This window comes from Mycteria americana, chromosome 8, assembly GCF_035582795.1.
Source record: "Mycteria americana isolate JAX WOST 10 ecotype Jacksonville Zoo and Gardens chromosome 8, USCA_MyAme_1.0, whole genome shotgun sequence".
NCBI classification, from domain to species: domain Eukaryota; kingdom Metazoa; phylum Chordata; class Aves; order Ciconiiformes; family Ciconiidae; genus Mycteria; species Mycteria americana.
In genome coordinates, this window is record NC_134372.1 from 751645 (window position 1) to 766015 (window position 14371).

The 14371-nt window shown below is 44.0% G+C and overlaps 1 protein-coding gene across 5 annotated transcripts in view; it reads left to right on the forward strand.

Annotated features, from left to right (window-relative positions):
• The first annotated feature begins 1920 nt into the window (after window positions 1-1920).
• JAKMIP2 (janus kinase and microtubule interacting protein 2) overlaps window positions 1921-14371 on the forward strand; it is a 71546-nt gene continuing 59095 nt past the window's right edge. For all 5 annotated transcript variants that reach the window (XR_012776831.1, XM_075509753.1, XM_075509754.1 and 2 more), the window contains exon 1: window positions 1921-2075. The gene's annotated coding sequence lies outside the window, so the exon portion shown is untranslated. The remainder of the gene's footprint in view (window positions 2076-14371) is intronic.

Genomic DNA, 14371 nt, shown 5'->3' on the forward strand with positions numbered 1-14371 from the left:
TTTTATGGTCTCTTTGTGCCTGCAGTCCCAGAGGAGTCATGCCGTGTTATACGCCTTTAGTATTCTTCACAGTTGCTTTTTCCCTTTTCAATATACTTCAGACCTTCCATTTATCTTGTGCAGCCACTGTACTGGTCTTTCAGAAGGCCATTTCCAGAGCTATGCAATCAGTAACCAAGACATGAAAAATAAAACATTTGGGCTAGACATATACAGACAGCAGCTTTTAAAAAAAGAGAACTTTGCTTTATTTTGGGCATTGAAGCTTTTTTCAGTCACTGAATGTGTTCACTGCCCATGGGATATTTCCTGTGAAAACACTGTAATTCTATAAAGCCCATTTATAGCGTCTTCCACTTCAGGCTCTTAGAGCTTGTCATATAAATGGCAAGCGCTTTTCCTTTTGAGGCGAGCTCAGGTGCGTAAGGGCAGAGTTCACGTGGGGTTGAACAGAGGAACCTATTGCACTCCTTGGTAAGTGTTAGGCTGTACTTTATGCAGCTAAAGCTCAAGTGGATCCCTTGCTATTATGTTACAGATCCTGCTGAACAAAATGAAAAAAAAAAAACTCACTGAATCTCTTACACCACTCTGAGAAAAACTAAATGCCTCCACCTCACAGGTGAGGAAGCTGAAGCTGGGACAAACTGGTCAGCCATGAGTCAGGCATACGGTGCCCGACGCTTTACTCTGAGACCTCTGCTTCTAGTGCCAGGTTTCCCTCTCCTTTTCTGAAAGATTTCATGGTAAAGGTTTGAAACACTGGCACTTAAAGTAAGGCCTAGTTACTAGATATTAAGGGGACTCTGATGGGAATTTGGTGTTCAGCGTGGAGGACTCAAAATTCAGCCATTGTCACTAGTTTTGTTCTGACTTTGCCACTGACCAGGGAACCACTGTATAGAATGGAAATAATCTGCAAATCCAGTAGACAACTAAGCTATCTTTTAGTTTCTAGAGATGTTTTTTCCTGCATGTTGCTGTGGTTAGAAAAACCACTCCAAACCACAACATTTGTCTTCACTTTGTCCACAAAAAGAAGAGTCTATTTTTGCAGAAAAACTAACACCTTACCTGACCAGGTCTAATAGGGATACTTATCTTCTCTGTAGTGCCAAAAGGGTAACGATTGGAATTCTTGATGTGTTTATTATTGTCAGCCTACTGACTTCTCCCAGGGATATCGCTGTCAGTCTGCAGAAGGATGGAGACGAGGAAGCTTCTGAAGAACAGGGGCTTCCGTGGTCATTGTTCGCACGACTGCCTCACTGACGCCCGGGCTATGCAGAAGCAGCGTGACTGCTTTTGCAGTTTATTCAGATACACGAACAGTTCCGATTAACTCAGTCTGGGTTGGGGCTTGTTCCCAGGACGTGATGGGACGCCTTTCCGCTGAGGTTCACGGCCTCGCGGAACACTGCTCTAACACCCGTCTTCTGGACGGCTCGTTCCTTGGGGACGGCGTTTTTTCGGCCCGAGGTGCGGTTTCAGGGGCGGGGACGTTAGGCCCTCTCTCGCCCCCGGCCTACGCAAGCTCCCTAAGGGAGAGCTCCCGAGCGCCGGGCCCCCCGGGCTGCGGGCGCTTCGTGTCGCCCGAGCCCCGGCCTGAGGGCTACGGCCCGCCATCCCCAGCGGGCGCCCGGTCGGCGTCGCCAGGCCCACCCCGAGCGGGTCTCACACCGCCCTGCCGGGGCAGGGCGCGCACGGCGCCCTGACAGACCCGCCGGCGGCGGGGTCGGCTCCCGCCGGGCGCCGCGCCCCGCCGGTGGCCGCAGCGCGGCTCGGGCAGCCGCGGGAGCCCTTCGCGGGCGCCGCCGCCGTCGCCGCTCCGCCGCGGCGTTGCCATGGCGGCCGGGCGCGCGGCGCTGCGGCGGCGGCGGCGGGGCGGGGCGGGGCCTGCCGCAGACCCCGGCCCGGCAGCGCAGGCCTCCGCCGCGGGGAGGCGGCGGGGCGGGCGTCCGCGCGCAGGAGGCCGGCAGGGCCGGTGCTGGGCGCTGGAGCCGCGGCGGCGGCGGGAAGATGGATGCGCCGTGCTCGTCCCTCGCCGCTCGGCATCCTCTCCTGGCCGCGGCACGGTGAGCGGCGGCGGCCGGGAGGGTCGCCCGGCCCCGGCGGCGGAACAATGACTTCGGCCGGCTGCGGGGGGGCCGGGGCCGGGGCCGGGGCCGGGGCAAGGGCGGCGGCGCGGGTGGAGGGGCCAGGGCGGCGGCGGCGTGGCGGGGGAGAGGGAGCGAAGCGGTGGAGGTGAGCTGGAGAGGGAGGTGATGGAGAGGAGGGGAGGCGCGCGGGAGCCGATGATGGAGAGGAGATGGAGGGAGAGGTGTGGCAGGACGCAGCCCGCAGCGCCGTGCCGGGAGCCGCCTCAGCCTCCCTCCGGTCCCGCACTATTGTGCTCCAGGTTGGTCATTGTCTTGCCTTCCCCGCGCTGAGTGCGGTGTGCCGGGTGTGATTGCTGGCTACAAAGGAAGGGATTTCTCCAGGGCGGAACGTGATGTGCGGGGACTGCAGCCGGCAGAGCCTGGGCCGGGCCTCGGTGAGATGGCATCTGGGGGTGGGCAGCCAGCGCAGCTGAGCGGAGAGCAGCTGTAAAGGCACTCCCCTGGTTTATTTTTACTCGCGTGCCTCTTTGCCAGCTCCATGATACGCACAGCATGGCACAAGGTTTCTTGCCGAGCGCCTCTGTTTAGAAATGCACCTGTATGTGTCGTGTCTTGGGGTGTCCGGGTTGGGGTAGCTGTGGATGTGTGTGTGAAGACGTTCTCTTGCAAACGCAGACCCCGCAAGATGCATCTCTTTGTACGTGCAACACTTGCCTTCTGTTCCCAGCCATTAACTGATGAAACATGCCACTTGGGCCGATGCGCAATTTATTCTTAAATTACTGGATTGCCGTCCCTCGGTTTCATGATGGCTACTTAGGACAGATCTAGATCGTGCGTTTGGGCTCTCTTATGGCACAGAAGACTTACTCATTTGTAGTCTGTTTCTATTCTTTGCTGTGAATGTAAAAATATAAAAGATGCTGAGTATACCTTATAGGCTGCGAACATAGAGAAGTATATAGTTGAAAAGTTTAATTTGAACTCTTGTAAGGAAAAACCACATGAGATGTATTTTTTAAAACATTTGCATTCTGATACTGTCCTATGCATCACTGTAAAGTGACATGTTGGAGTCCCATTCTCAATGTCTCTTATTTGCTGGGTCAAATTCTGCACTGGTGCACATATCATGCCTGGTCTAGCAGTCTGGGTGACCCATCAGGAGAATGTTTTGTCCCTTTTCAGGCAATAATGTGAGGTTTATTTCTTCTGCTCTGACTCAGGTTTTGTTTCTATTGATCTGGCCTGCTGCTCTACATGCGAATTTCAAATCCAGGCCTGCTGTGCTGCAAATGCTCGCTTTGCTGGCGCTCGCCCAGGTTCAGACTGGTGCTTGAGTGAGGTAAATACCTGGTCGTTCTAAGAGGTTCTCTGGGAATGATTGTGATATCGGTGAAGTCTGAGAGTGGTTAGCTGGTAATTGTTGAAGAGGGCATAAGACAGGAGTGCTCTGTAAGTAGTTCTGTAGCGATCAAAGGACACCACGGGCACCTCAATACGAGGAGGACATCAGACTCTTAGAGTGTGTCCAGAGGAGGGCGACCAAGATGGTGAAAGGTCTGGAGGACAAGACTTATGAGGAGCGGCTGAGATCACTTGGCTTATTCAGCTTGGAGAAGAGAAGGCTGAGGGGTGACCTTATCGCTGAGGGGTGACCTCATCACAGTCTACAACTTCCTCAAGGGGGGCAGTGGAGGGGCGGAGGGGAAGGTGCTGATCTCCTTTCTCCGGTGACCAGCGACAGGACACGAGGAAATGGAATGAAGCTGCACCAGGGCAAGTTCAGATTGGACATTAGGAAAAGGTTCTTCACTGAGAGGGTGGCCGGTCACTGGAACAGGCTCCCCAGGGAAGTGGTCACGGCACCAACCCTGTCAGAGTTCAAGGATCGTCTGGACGACACTCTTAGTCATATGGTTGAGTGTTGGGTAGTCCTGCGAGGAGCAGGGAGTTGGACTTGATGATCCTTATGGTGGGTCCCTTCCAACTTGAGATATTCTATGATTCTAATCAAGTTAATGGGGTTGCAGCCCGCTCCACCCTTGCTTCCACAGTGAGCAAAATCCCAAGGAGGAGCCTCGGGGAGGAAAGGCTGGAAAGTTTCTGTTGGGATTTCCATAGGAGTTGCCTGGTGGAGGTGGCTGCCAGGAGCTGTCGATGTGATTGCCCCTTTGGCCTTGTCCCTTTTCCAGAACTGTAGCAATGTGGTGGACTGCTGGGATTCTCTGGTTGTCAGCAGAGCTCCTAGCTGAAAGGACCAGGCTGCTAGTGACAGATGCTACAACCTTTACTGACTTGCTGATCTTGGACTGACTGGTCTGTTAGTGCCTAAGGTAGAGAAACATGGCCCTCACCTTGGAGATGAATTCGAGCCAGGTATTTCCACAGTGTCCACCCCAAGCCTAACCTAAGGCTCTGTGACATTGCAAATACTAACGCATTGCCTCAGCCTCCCTTCTGATAACTTTGTCCGTGTCACCTTTCAGTGGCTTCTGGTAATCCATCTGCTTCCAGAGGCCATTCCCAGCTAAATAATCTTCTGAATAAGAACTTCTGTATCCTACTTATTAGGAATTGAACATAAGGTACAGCTAAAACACGGCTGTGTGTTAAGGAAGTGATTGGCTATTGTAATTTGTAAATGTATGCTGGGTTCTGCTAGACCTTTTATTATCAAGACCTTAATGTAGCTGGAAAGATGCTGCATAATTTCTCTGTCATTACACAGGATAAGTGACCTCAGGGTAATCAAGTCAGGAAAATGCTGTGAAACATAACTGGCAAAATGATGCCCAGAACAATTTTCAGTTTTGATTTCTATTCATCCATTTGATAGACAGTTGATATTGTGGTTTAAAAAGTGTATAAAAATAGTCCTCCAACTGTGAAAAAGGTATGGTGATGGATTCTACTGTCATAAGGCTGGTATAACTCAGGTGTAACTTGAGCAGTTGAAATCCAAGTATTTTGTTAATGATAACTTCTTTTTTTTTTTTTTTCTTTCTTTTTAACCAAACTATGGGAGACTGAAGATGCTTGCAGCTTGGCTTTCACTACTGAGTCATGGTCATTTTTCATTGTGGTCAATATTTGTGCTTCCTATTTGCTTTGTGAAGTTGTGGGGCAGCAAAATAGTCCTTACCCGATACCTGATTTTTGGATCACTTTCTAGTCAGTCATTCTATGTATCTTCTGGGTTCCATCAGGTTTCTCTTAATCTTTGTGCACGACAATGCAATATTTGGGTTACAAGACTGCAAAACAAATGGGTTTTTTTTTTCAAAAATAATTATTTTACTTGAATTTACAATTGCATGTTTGCATTATGTGTTTCTAAATCAATAGCTTGCTCAAATTCCCAGTGGGTAACCTCTTCAAAGTTCCTCTATAAATCTGTACCACTTGCAGATCTAGTCTTTACCAGATTATAACAAATTTATCTTCCCATCCTCAGAGATGAATTCTCTGCTGCCTTCTCTTTAGTAATCATCTACATCTGTGCAAGGCCTCTGTGCAATTCTGTCACCAGCGCTCAAGATTCAGCATCCATGAGGGTAGAAAAATGTAATTTTTGTAGTACTTCTAGTTTCTGTATCTTCAAGGCGTATTTGAATTTCTCCTTTAGAATATGAGGACTAGAAATCTTTGCTCCAGGAGGTGGGGCTCTAAATAGAAAATTCAACAGCGTGTTGGAAGAGTCATGAAAAAGCTCTATGGTCTAGCCACACTGAACGCTTTCAGGTTAAATGAGCGTAAATACAGCTTGTCTGTAAATGACAGAAAAACACTGTGGATCACAGTCTGCAGTTTGGATTCTAAAACATCCAGTGAACTTTAAAGGAAGAATAATGACATGCAAGTACTTTCAGGAATGCAGGCTTTCAGTTCATCTCACTAACATTTATGATGCTGTATGATTTGCTTGCCATGCATTTGGATCACTGGTGGGTAGCTGAGAAACTGTCACACGTCCTGGAAACTTTAGGACCTGTGTTTTATCTGGAAGATCACACTTGGACATCACAGCCGGTTCCCTATGTTAAATAGTCTGAATCTGCTATTGTCAGCAGAGAAGCAAAGTGAACTGATGTATGTGACCATCCACATAGCATAGTTAAACAAGAGAGAGGCAAATGAATGCAGCATTTTAGTACACAGCTGCATAATGAAGTCCTCTTAGTTAAGTTTAACAAACAATGACAAATAAGGAATACAAATGAAGATTGGATGGACCACAATTCCATTTCTAACTTTGGATGAAAAAATGTAACTCTGTGATGAATAATAAAGGAAACGGATGTACCTGAGAAAATTGTTTAGATAGAACACCTGCTATGGTATGCCAGGTCTTCTTTTGTGTTAAAAATGATAATGCAAAGTATAACACTATCTCAGATTACTTTATCAAAAATAACAAAATGAATGATTTGAGTTAATTGAGAACAGCTGACGCTGAAATGAGTGTTGTCTCCCATTTTCACTTTATGCATTCTTCCCATGTGCACCTAGCAGGTAATATCTCACAGTTACCGCTTACCACCTGTACTCCATTTGTCAAGCTGTTTGTTGAATTTTGTTGAAATTGTTTATTATAATATTCTTTTAAGTGTTTAGGGGAAAGACTTGTTAAACCTTACATTGCATGGACTGTAAACAAAAGGTCTAAGTAACACAGAAATTAAAACTGAAAAGAAGAAGAGCGAGCTGTTGAAAATTGCATTGCGGTCCCAGGTGGTTTAGGGCAATCAATAACAAGTGAGCAAATAAAGTTGGGAGAAATGGTGGAGTCAGGGCTTCTGGATTGGGTTTGGGGTGGGTTTGTTTGTTTGCTGCATGTGCGCTGGTTTGCTAAAATTCACTAAGTTGACTTCCTTTTAAAATGGATGCAGAAATATTTGTCATTATTCATTTCTATGGTTTATGCAAAATCCTTAGAAGTCTTAATGTTACAGGCAATAGAAGTTAATTAGAATCAATACTGTACTGTTTTGCATGTATTTGGGGTAGGCTTGGTATACAAATATTTTAGTGATGAATTTTAAAAATACTTAAAATTGTATTAATACATCATATACACTTATATTTTCATGAACATGAATGTTATTTTTGTTCTTGAAGTTCTGTTATTCATAGATAAGTCATTGGGGTTTTTTACACTGTATTTATTTGTACTTAATATTTAAAGTTCTGCAAGCTGCTATATTCCGTCTCCGTGCATTGGTGAGGAGCAAAGCGAGACACAGTCATTTTTGGAGAATCAGCTAGGAGAATCTGCTTTAATTTAATACAACCCTTAGTAGTATCCCCTTCTCATCTCTCCTCTCTGATGGGAAATTATAGTCCGTTTTAATCAGTCTTAGACAAAGAGTATATGGGGACTGCTGCACTTGAAGAACATTGAGTAATTTACAGCTGAAAGAACAATTGTGTTGGTGACTATTTGGTAGCTTATAACTAAGCAAAAGTTGCATTAATTTGGAAATGCTTTTACAAATGAACCTGTAAGTTTAGAGTGTGTCCAGTGTTTCAGAGGCACAACTGACAGCTAATAAACATCCGTGCATACCCAGTGGTATTACTGACCTAGTGGTATGCAGCCCGCGTTTGCAAGGCTCTGTGTTAGCAGATCCCTTTTGAATTGCGTCACATATTTTTGTAGGTCACAGCATGACCTACATGTTGCTGTTTTCCTGGAATATGCAGTCGGTGATCTGCACGGTAGCCTGTGTTAGGTGAACTCCATGAAGATGTAAGCATTGTCCTTGGAAATTGATTTGAGATGATATAGCTTAACGCCTATTAAAATCTCTCTGAAATTACCGTAAGGTATTTTTCTGGTTTCAGATGCAGCCTTAATGGAAATCTGTGTGTTCAAGACAGTATCCTGAATGTCTTAGAAGTGAAACCTTTTAATTTTTTTGTACGTTGCCACATCATGTATGAACCAGCGTCTCAGCTGGGTTTAATGGGTGGCGTTTCATGCTTACACCTTTGCCAGCTGAGAATCCAACCCATCACCTGCGTACATGGGAGGAGAATGCTGCTCCTGTGGTCAATACTAGCTGATGCTTCCATTTTTAAAGCAGCACAGGTCAGCTGAAAATAATCCTGTAAATTGCAGGGGTAGTTTTTAAATAGTAAACTGTAAGGATAAATTCTACATTTAACATGAGTTTCATTTTATCCTGGTTGTTTATTTGTCAATTCCTGTTCTTCCCATCACGAGCAGAGCTACTTCAGTCAGCACGTATGGTGTTACGTGGTATGTTTTCATTTGATTTGTTTTGTTAAGAGGGTGGGGAATGACTTGTCCCTCAGCTGATCAATGCCATTAATGGGAGAGAAGATTTCTAATGTTAGCTGGTGAAAGTCCTGTTTCGGACCATGGTTAAAGAGCTCACAGACTCTAGGGATGTTGAAGGAACCTATCCTTCGACATACGATAGACGGGTAAGAATCACAACAATTCAGAAATTAAAAAGACCAACTCTGGTCACAGTGTATTCATAAGGGAATAATCTTGAGTGTTTCTAGTGAATGTTGCTTGTAATATTTTTATTTTTAAAGGTATTTTGCCTCTAAAAGATGGATAGAAATGGCTAATGGGATATTCACATGCATGTTTACATTTCTGCTGAAAAGCTGATGTGAAGAGACAAACTATAATTCGTGTTGGCTTAGTTTTTGCAGAGCTTCCCTGGTAATGGGAACATTCAGATTCTTTTCCCTGAAAATGGAAGGAAAGGGCAAGAGGGACATAGGACATGGGAAATTTGAGCAACGTGTACGTGAGGTTCTGCAAAGCATTGATAGTGATATGGTGGGATAAGAAAATACACGTTTTGAAGTTATATTGAACTGCAAACTGATAAGAAACTGCAGGAAGGTAGTAATCTGGTTGGAAGTAAGGTGTCCAGAAAAGAAAACGTAGATTCAGCGTAGAGATCTACGTTATTAAAAGTGAATGCGGGAGGCCAAAATGCAGATTTTTCTTACTCATTCTGACATCAATATCTACCTTTATTGGCTGTGGCAAGAGCTGAGCTAAAAATGGCAAAAACTTTCACAAGTTAATCGTCTTACTTTAAATAGAAAAATTACTTAAATATCTGACAATCTTTAGTAGTGAACATAAAATATCCTCCTCTGATACTTGTAAGACAATAGATAATCACAGTTATGGCCTTAGAAAGAAAGAAAAGGAACAGTTTCCAGGAGAAAGATACAGAGCATGAACTTTCCCTCGCTGTTCGGTGTTTTCTTGTTTAGATGCATTTCAGTTAAATAAAAGATGGTTTTGCTGGCTTGTTAAAATCAAAATCAAAGAAAGGAGAGCCTGATACTATAAACTCTGGGAACTGCAATGTTTCTTTTTCAGGCTGTACGTCTTGTCTCTGGCAGTGGTTGAGTGTGACCCAACTCGCATAAAATGTGTTTACAAAACCATGTTTTTAGTAAACTACGAATGGGCCTTGAATAATGCTCAAAGTACAAACCCACTGAAATGTTTTCTTAGGCCCCCATCTTGCAATGGGTGGGGCAGGTTGATAGGGTTCATCCTTTTCCTGACAATCCTGATGTTCTTAAATAGCGCGTCTAATCTGTGTCCAGGTACGTCTCATTCTGAAAAATATTGATTCCGGAAAATATCCGTTTCCTTTCAGGACAGGGCAGGATTTCGTATTTTCGCTAGTAGTGTTCTTCTCGGTGTGCGTCATGTTATGGCAATTTCTAGGGAAATAATTGTGTGAAAGAGACAGATGGTATTTTAGCCACAGAATACTAGAATATTGGTTTAACAAATCTCCTCAGCTTTGCTGCGGATAACAATAATGCTTCTGTCCCCTTTTGACTGTTTCCATGGAGCTGCCAGCAACTTGGACAGAGTTTGGGTTCATGTTTTAGAGCAAGGGCCAATGGTAATTTTAGCATGAGCGGCCTAGCAGGGCCAGGTTCATCCTGTATTCCGTGTGCAGAGCCCCAGATCCAGGGGATATCTGAGTTCAGTTCTGAAGGTATTTTAATATTCCTGAAAAGTATTGTGGTATCGATTAAAAATCTAACTACAATACTATGATTTTTGTACAGTCAAAAGCAGGGGGTGGTTAGGATTTGTTCTGAAGAGCTGTTTATCACCATTTGGTGGAATAAAATACATGTAAACTACTAGCATGTGAAATTTGCCGTGTCCTGACTATAAAAAGAAATGCAGAACAGAATTGTATAAATGCTGCAAATATTTGCAGCAAGTCTGAGCCGAGTTTTTGGGTTGATCTTGGGATGCTGAATTATTATTTCATACTAAAATAATATAAATCATACCTTTAATAGCAGTTTTCATTAATCATGTATTCTGTTATGTGACGTAACACACACAGCATGGAATGCCATAATTAGGGCTTGAATTTTATTCTGAAACAATGTAAAGCATAGGTGAAACCTGGTAAATAAAAGCCAAAGCAGACACTTAATTTTGGATTTATTCAAATCCCACTAGCAAAATCAGACTTTGGAGAGATAATCTCTCTTCAGAGATATGGCCAGTGTTCCCCTTGTAGCGAACAGAATTGTTGCAGTGATGGGAACTGGCTTATGCAGAAATGTTATTTCCTAAAAATATTGCTTAAGACCAGATCAACGAACAAGCGTGAATCCAGTCTAGCTACTGGGATGAAATTTCCAGCGGGTAAGCACTTGAACTCCTCCTCTAGTTCCAAGGGAGTTTCACCATTTTGTGGGAGTAGAAGATGTCTCTCAAACTTGTTGCAGGTTGTTGGCAGAGATGGTGAAGTAAACAAAGGCCACAAGGATTTGCTGAGGATGAAGACCCTTCACAGTGGTATTTCCAGTAGTTTTCTTAATTTGCATTAAGAACCTGCAAACCCAGGGAAGAACTACTAAAGGCCACAGAGTTTTGTTTGACTAAAGCTTGTAGAAGGAGTTGTCTTTTTGTCTGACAGAGGGGTGGATATCAATTTGGATCCCTGAACTAGCATCAAACTTCTCTGATGGAAAGGCACAACAGCTTGATTTGGGTTTTTGACTTGCCGTGTTCCGAAGTTCTGGATCTAGAGTCAGCATTGGGATCCTAGAGCCAGGGTGCTTGAATCGGCAGTCTTGATTTGGAAAAAAACCCTGGTGTTACGGTTACCTAACCTGAATCCCAGCAGCCTTGTCTGGTGGAGAGTTGGGTCAGTGGAGCTTCAAATTAGCATGTTAATCGTTATCTTGGCAAGAGCTGAAGTGCTGGCTCTGGGCCCTGAAGAAAACAAGTTTAGACTCATTAGAGTTTCTGCTTGCTCACATGGCTAAATCCACTTCACTGTGGAACAAATGTCACCCTCTCCTTGAGCAGAGCCAAGTGTCCGATAGCAGGGCTTTGGGAGGAGCACGTCGATGATTTGTGGTCTCTATCTGCTCGTGCCCTCAGGAAGCAGGAAATTAAAGTATAACTGAAATTGAAATACAACCCTTAGAGTGAGCTCAGGTGGGGTGAGACCTTTCCTATGGGCAAGAAAAATAAAAGCCCCTTTCTTTTAATTGCAGTTTTACATATAAGCAACTTGTTCAGTGGTGATAAAATGACTTGCCCTCTGTGCTGCCCAGTGTGACAAGTTCCTCTTTAGTAGAACATAGATGATTACACAAATGGGACAGTTCAAGAATTCCTGATAGTCCCTCCCTAATATCTTAGGTGCTACATTATCCCCAGAAACTTCCTCCTGGGGCTTTGTGGAGTTTGGAGGATTCAGTCGGAGAGTGGAAAGTGGATTCATCTGCTCTGTTACAGGCGACCAGTTGATCCCCTGAAACGGACAGAAGATAGGAGCTAGTGCTTGTACCAACATCCTTTCTGAAGTATTTTTTCCTTTGCGGTAGGGACTTCTGAGAGAGGTGAATATCACTCTGAAATACTGGGAGCAGGTAAGCATACTCGGTCATGCGTGCCCTGTTTCTCCCTGTTGATGGAACAGGTTGATATTAACCGTTCACGGAGCTGTTAACTTTTAAATACTGTTGAGTAGTGATTGTCAGTTGTGCTGAACTGCCCGGGTGTTCGCGCATGTTTCTGTTGTCCTCTCACGCACAGAGGAGCTGAAACTGGCCCCCCGCTCTGGAAATCCTGAGTCCATTGATGCTTTTTCCTTTTTGATAAGCCTCACAGCATCAAGTATACTAGTATGAGTAGTGAGCAGGTTTGCATTAAGCACCTTACTCTGTTGCTACAAGGGGAACATTGGCACTTACAGAAATGCTGATGAGGTCCTGAACCGCAGCCTAGGCTTCAGTGAGACCACGAAGTCCAAGCTTGGCAAGGGACTGGCCTGCCAATAATAACTTATGGAGGCAGAGTCCTTTCCAGAGTTAGCGTGCGATGATGATTTGGTTATGAAATGGTTGTTTGGTGATACTGCACATTGAATCCAACCTGACGAGGGTTTGCAGCTTCTTCAGTCTGCTTTCCTCTTCTGTGCAGGAAGCGAGTCTTTCTTGCAACTCTGTAGACCAGCTTGAGGATGGAAGCTGGGGAAGAGTGGCTGTGAGCTATTAAGATTTTTTTTCTTTATGCTGTAAAAGTTGTTCTGCCAAACAACTAGTTGATGTCAGATTTGGTAAATAAATCTTCACAAAACTCACAGGTGTTGTGAACCGAAGCAACCCTTTTGCTGCCGTTTTCAACAACACTTAATTAGTGCTTGGTTTGATGGGGTTGCTTGGTTTTGACACAGCTGTTTCATTTTTAAGTGTGCCATAGTGTATAAATCAAAACAGTATTCTCAACAATGATGCGTTGATTTCACAATAACAGGGCAATTTAATAAGACAGTTTCAATGTTTCCAAAAGAGAAATATCCAAGTTTCCATTTCTTTTCTGTTAGGCAGGAAAATTCTTAATTTTCAGGATTTTCCACACTACATAAATTATTAATTTTTTTAAACCAGTTCTAGATTTTGAGACTGTATTGAAATCTACTTAGATTTGACCCCTTTTCTTCCCTCCTCCCATCCTGCAGGACTTTCTAATTTTTTTAATGCTGAGAAGGGAAGAGATTTAGAAATTACACAGAGCGGATTTGTCTTACAGTATTAATCATGATCTGGTCTAGAATTTCATGCCTTCAGACTCAATAGGGTCAGTACAAGTTTAGGGACAGAAGCAGCCCTCTGGTTAACAGGGTCATATTGGGAACTTATGGGGCTCTGTGAAGGTCTTGATGTGTTGTGCAGATAATTGTGTTTTCTTTATTGATGATGCTGGGGTCTTTGGGGTGACAGAGAAGTAAATGTTGACCAAAAAAATGAAGCATAGTGCACTGTTAGATTTGGAAACAAAAATATAAGCCTAATGTTTCTCATTACTTTTAGCAATATGACAAAATATTATACTTTTTCCACTGCATGTCAGTAAATATTCTTATGACAGTGGACTTCCATGTGGATTTTTAATGCATAAATACATGCCTGTCTCTTGGTCAACATTTTGTGCTCCTAATTCTAGGAGCATGACTTGTCTCTTTGTTTATTGTACCCACGCCATTGCCCGTATCCAAACTACCGCTCCCAAAAGTGATTAAGAATACCTCCTATCTAAAAGGAGCTATCACACATTGAAGAACTGCTCAATTTTTTGACATGTGCAAAGGTACACAGATGTCTAATCCTCTTTTGCCCTCATGGCAGCTGGGTGCACTTTCTCGTCAATCGGGTATACATTTCTACCTCCCATGGACACACGGGCCTCTGAGGAGTCCTAGGAGAAGGGCGTTTGCCATCAGGTCATTTATGTTATGCTCATGTTTGAGATACATTAACCATCGAGAGATGCCAAGGAAGCACAGTTAGTGGTTGCTGAGGCTACTTATTTTTTATTTCTATGCAGGCAGATGTGTTTTTAAAAACACCATATGCACTTAGACCTCCTGGAGGACACAGCCTGCCAAAAGGGCAATATATTTTCCTTTGGGTCTTTCAAAGTGGATGCCTGAAGAGAACGTTTACTGGCAAATGGAGGCCATCTATCTATTTCACAACTGTATAAACAGTACATATGAGATGTTCAATAAGTCTCCTAGATGGCTAATAATGAAAATTTCCTCCATGAAGTGTAGTTTTGTATTTGTTAGTGAAGATTTTGATCACTAAAAAGAACTTCAAATCTTAACACAGACCTTTGCTATGCCAGAATAATTTGAGATGTGCATAGGCTTCAGGTGGAAATGCCATTTAAAAAAAAAAAAAAAAACCAAAAACCAAAAAACTTCTGTGAC